Source organism: Lepidothrix coronata, unplaced genomic scaffold (genome assembly GCF_001604755.1).
Source record: "Lepidothrix coronata isolate B3197 unplaced genomic scaffold, Lepidothrix_coronata-1.0 Scaffold47, whole genome shotgun sequence".
NCBI classification, from domain to species: Eukaryota; Metazoa; Chordata; class Aves; order Passeriformes; family Pipridae; genus Lepidothrix; species Lepidothrix coronata.
Genome location: NW_016690227.1, coordinates 3,027,439 through 3,032,993, shown reverse-complemented (window position 1 = coordinate 3,032,993; position 5,555 = coordinate 3,027,439). Strand labels below are relative to the sequence as shown.

Here is a 5,555-nt window from a genome sequence, read left to right as displayed (position 1 = left end):
AGAGGTATGAGTTCTTACTTATACATAGAAGACGAGCTTATACATAGAAGACGAGAATCTTTCAGAACAAGAAAATATTCAAGGCATGTGGAGGCCTTATTTTTTGTCATCACTTGTGAACTAGGCATAAACCCTTTATTAACAACCATCTGGAGTTTGTAGTACTGAGAAACAAGATCTTTGTTTTATGTGGCCCAGCCAAGAGAACTATAATTGCATATGCTTCAAAGTGGAAATAGAACTCGTGTTTATAACATATAAATGCTGACATCATAGTGAGATAGCTGCATGCATGGACAATGTTGTAACTGTCTGGAAAGCAGCTGTTTTGGTGATTCTCACTTATGGGAGCATCTCCAGGAGTGAGACCCTCTTGTCTGGAAGGAGTGTTGGTGGTGCATATCGATTCGTATGCAGACAGTATCCAACATTCTTTTTTTGATGAAAATAGTAATTGGTGTAAGTCCTATTCTAACCTGTTTTATACATTGTTTAACACAATCATACCCACTATATCCCTGAGACAAATCTAGTGAGTTCTATTTCCATAGTTGACAATTTCTGGGCTAGTGTGGATATGAAAAGCTTAAGAAAACGTCTGCTTTACTTTTGACTCTTAAATATCTTCCTCCCTCAGAAATTGTAGACAATCTTGTTGTGGCTTCCATTTTGATTCAGACTTCTGTCAAACCCAACCTTCTCTCTCAGGAAACTCTGAAGACAGGGGCTGTTGGTCATTGATTTATTTTGGGGTTTTTTTAATGTGATATAATGAATGTTAATCAAACTGACACATAGAGTTACAGGATAGAAACAATTCAGACTTACAGATCAAGTATAACAGTTAATTTGTTTTTCTCTTACTGACTTCTAGGGATATTTTTTAATTCCTGTCATTGACTGGAGGTTTTTCTAAATGAACAGTTGTATTACATTGTTGTCTTCCTTTATTAGTGAAAATTTGTATATTAAAGTGAAGATCTTTTGGAGTATTATCTCTAATTAAAGTTGTAAATATACAAAAAGATTCAACCCCAATTAATTTGTTTGGTTCTCCCATTTAGCACAGCATCCCATACAGATTCTGAGAAAAAAACAACGATGTAGACTGCTTCCATTCCACCTATTGTTCCTGAAACGGCAGCTCACAAGGATTAACACTGGCATGATAAAATAATAGATGAACAGATTTTGCTGGAGTAATGGGGTTTGGTATTTTTGAAGTCATGAAGGAGAATTATTCTCAGCTAGGTTTTGTCAGTGTTTCTCTTTGGCAGGTCAGTAAAGTAGCAACAGTGGCATGTCTAACTTTCATCAGATAACTTAAGCAGTGAGGTACATGGTGAATGCCTTGCTCCCAGGATACCAGAAATAACAATCTGCCTTTGTATCAGAGAGACAAGATAGGTGACCTGCTCCAGATGGGCAGTTCCTGTTTTCTGTACCAGAAACAGATACAACGTGGAGGCTTATCTGAAGGGTCCTCTCTTTTCTAGCTAGCGAGCTATCTTAGCAAGAGTTCAACGAGTCTTCACCTAGGATTATGGAGTGGCAAAGTAATGCATTTTAAGGGAAGATGCCAAAAGGAATGGAGAGAAGAATGATGGGATAATTCAACCAAAGAGAGAAGGTAGCTGAACATGTTAAAGTTGACAGTAACAGGGCAGGTTGAGAAATCAAGGAGGCAGACAGCTCATATTAATGAGGATCAGGTTCACCCTGGGTGGGAAGAGTATGAGAGGAGAACTACAAACTACCATACATTAGCACGATCAGGAAATATCTGGTAGTCAAAATTCAGGAGCAGGTTTTGTACAGTGATACTTTACTTATTCAGTAGCAGTCATTAACTGTCAATAATGGGCAACTCATTAAAAGTAGATATGATGATATATATATATATATATAGACAACTAGAACCATCTTGTAGACAGTAGAATGCAAACAGATATTGGGTGTTTTTTGCAGTGCTCTCTCCAGGTTGGTTATATGAATTGTCATTTTTCTGTCCAAGACTATTTTGGCACCTAAATTGACACCTTTTATAACTTTCTACCCTTTAATTTCCAGTGTTTAATGCAACAACAGGAAGAAAATACTTTATTAGATTTCACCATCGAAGCAAAACTAGAAGTATTCGAGTTGTCTTTTAACTTTGGAAGCTAATATATAAAGAAACATAGAAGGCAAGTAGAAGTGTCTAAAGTTTCTTTCTATTTTTTCAAGTGCTGACTCTATGTCCAGACTAGAAAACTGGGTCTTCTGTTCCCTTCAAAAACAATGAAATACTGCTTTTATGTGCTATCAATCTCTGAATTTGCATGTGACACACTTGATGGAAAGAGTAATGTGCAATTAGCTAGTAAATCGATTTTATTAAAAAAAAAATACATTTTGCTGCCATGGTAAGCAGCTGAAGACAACATAATTCTGTGTTGATACCTGCACCACACCTTCTCTGCTCACTAGGGAATACTTTGCAGACAGATGTAGCAAGAAAAATTAGGAATGCTTAAAATAATTGCTATTTAACTCAGTTTTGAAGCCCTAAATAATGGGACAAGTTCTCGAAGAATAAACCTGTGAAGTCACTGTAGCATTCTGTGTGAAGGTAGGATAATCCATAAGCCTTGTTTTGAACTCTGTCTGGAGCTACAGAATCCCATCTGGCTCCAGCTTACTTGGAAGTGCCCCCTGTCTGTGCTGCCTAGAGTTGAGACAATCAAGAATCTGCTCCCTGGGAATATAATTGTACTGAAGTGTGTTTATGTGCTGTGCAGATTAATCTTTCATGATGGTTGCTGAAGCACAGGACAAAGTGCTTGCTTCATTGATTTGACACAGGACATACTATTCTCATCGCTGTATGACATGTTCTATAAAATAAAGGATGGATGATTGGTCCTGGCAGGAGAGATATTCATAAAGTGCTTTTCTTCCAGTCTCCTGCCTCATCCCTGCTTTTGAACTGAGTCTTCTCAGTGGCAACTGCATCAGAGCAGCTTCTGCTAATGCAAGATTAAAGACAGAAGGCCTCCTTTATGCTGTATAAGTGGATCCTATATTCTGTTTCTACACCATCATTCAGTATATCCAGAATGGTGTCTCAAGTTCAAGTTGAATTTGGGAAAGTGTATTCACCACTGTGCTTCAAATGTTACTTTTTTCAATTCTGTTTCTTAAAATTCGCTCTTTCCCAGATGTTCGTTGTAATAATACTTGAACAGGTGGAGGTTTTGTGCATCCTATATAGTAATTTTCACCAGTGTGAAACTACTGATTTTGGCAGAATTGGTAAATAATAGAGAAGAAAAATATTCTTGTCAGAGAAAATTTAGCAAAAAAGACATTTTCTCTAAGTTAACTGACAAAAGTCAGCGGGATTTTGTGCCTTTTGAAAATCTATATCCATGCTATTCTTGTATTTCTTCATTATAAGTCTATTTTTGGAAATTCTTACTGAAAAAGCTTGCATGGTTTTGTAGACATGGAACTGAGAAATAAAAGATATAAGCAAATACAACAAACTGCAAAGTAGTCACAGGGGCTGACTTTAGCTTAATGCACTAATCTTGTGTGTATTCAATAGGAAAAGAGTCAGAAAGAGAAGATCTATGTTGAGGGTGGCAGGGAAAAACTTATGTTTGTACTGGGTTTTAATTTGTTGGTTTTTTTATAATTGCATCTAGACTAAAAAAAACCCCATGAAACCCCAACACAACAAAAGCCAAAACCAAACCAAACCAAACCAACAGAAAACAAAAAAAACCCCACAACAAAACAAACCCCAACCAGCCTTCTCTGTGGACTGTAGAGGAGTCAGAATATCTCTGAGAGTTTCTGTTGTATTGTTTTATTACAAGACCAAATGAGTATGAAAGTATTTGTGATATTGATAGTAAATTCACTTTCATAGGCATGATTGACCTTAGGAGTTGAACTTCAATGGTCCTTGTGGGTGCCTTCCAACTCAGGACATTCTATGATTGAATATATGTTAGTGTGAAGAGTGTTTCTGGGGAAGATTGAGCTCTGCAACGTTACCCAATTGTTACCCTTGAGTCTCCTTACTAAAAAAAAAATTGAATTATTCAATACTTTTCTGTTGACAGATGTTTAAAATGGATTTTCTAAGTGTCTTACTGAGATTTCTTACTATACATGACTGATTTGAGATTCAGTATTTCCAATGGCATAACCAACAAGGAAGTAAAAAATGGCTTTGTGCATAAACTGAAAAATTGTTTTTTTTCTTCAAAGTGCTAAGTGTCTCTGTATCAAAATTAAATATTGCTTCAGCTACAGTAAAATTGTGTAATGAAGCACAATTGATTATCCTGTAGTTTTCCTAGTATTAACATTATTATTCAAATACAAATGCTTATGTATTTTGTGGGGTATGTAGTAATGAAAATAATTTATTTTCTCTTCTGAGTGCTGTGTCTTTTAATTCAACATTCGCTATTAGATCATACTTTCAGATACCTGAGAGAGCAGTGCCTGCTTTAGAGTAATAGATTTTTGAGGTCAGAAAGTGACCATAGACTATTAGCCAGCAGCTCCTGCATTTAAGCACAGCAGCTCAAAGAGAGGGTTTTTCAATAGCTGGTTCTTACAAATCCTGTCTAATAGAGAATTGAATAAGTTCCTAACCCTTTTCATACTAATTGCCTATGTGGCCACTTTTTCTAGTTTTCTTTCCCCAATGTGTGTGCCTCTATTCACCTAGACAGAGTTGTGAACCTGAACGATTCTCAGCTGTGAGGTTAGTCTCTCATCTTTTCTTCTTACCTATTAGCTGCACTAATGCTTGCATCTGGAAGGCAAAGAAGGCTTTGATGGAGTATGTTTGTCAGTATTTGGAAACCTAAGACATGACATGAATCTGGCCATCTAAACAGCCAAAGGTGTAATAACACCTGCCTTAATACAAAGACCTGAAAAACGTGTCCATTCTGAGCCATTTTCAATTTGGCAATATGAAGTCAATGCTAATGTAGAGATGTGAGATGAATCCCTATAACAGACAAAAACCAGATAAGAACAGATAGGAAGGAACACTTGCCAATGGTGAAAGTTTGAGAAACAGCCAAAGAACAATTAATTTCCACTGAGGCTGAAAGCAAATACTGGAGATACTTGGAGGCATAGATCCCCAAGTGTACATTGAATTTCAGTAGGTGAATTGCTGACATCTATAGCAGTCAATTAGGAATCAATGGATATAAAAAGAGAAGGGTATTCAATAGAATTTCTGTTGATTATGCTGATTAATCCAATGATTGGATTATCCCAACTTGGTAGGTAAGTGTCATGGTTTGAGATAGCCCCAAAATCCAATCCCCTAGTCTAAGCCCCCCCCACATCTCAATCTAATGTGAGATGGGTTTTTCCAGACAAAACACACCAGACTCAGAATGGGGGAAAGGGAATATATTACAATGACTGTACAGATAAATACCATATCACATTATACACACGATCACAATATCTCTACCATGACATATAGTATTTACAATGGATCAGATCTCCTCTCCCCTCCAAATAAAGTCCAG

General features: G+C 36.7%; 1 long non-coding RNA gene across 1 annotated transcript in view; it reads left to right on the top strand.

The window, feature by feature from the left end:
- The first annotated feature begins 2,948 nt into the window (after positions 1–2,948).
- Positions 2,949–5,555, top strand: part of LOC108497363 — a 9,266-nt gene continuing 6,659 nt past the window's right edge. The window contains exons 1-2 of the long non-coding RNA XR_001874781.1: positions 2,949–3,101; positions 4,693–4,765. This is a non-coding gene — a long non-coding RNA (uncharacterized LOC108497363). The remainder of the gene's footprint in view (positions 3,102–4,692; positions 4,766–5,555) is intronic.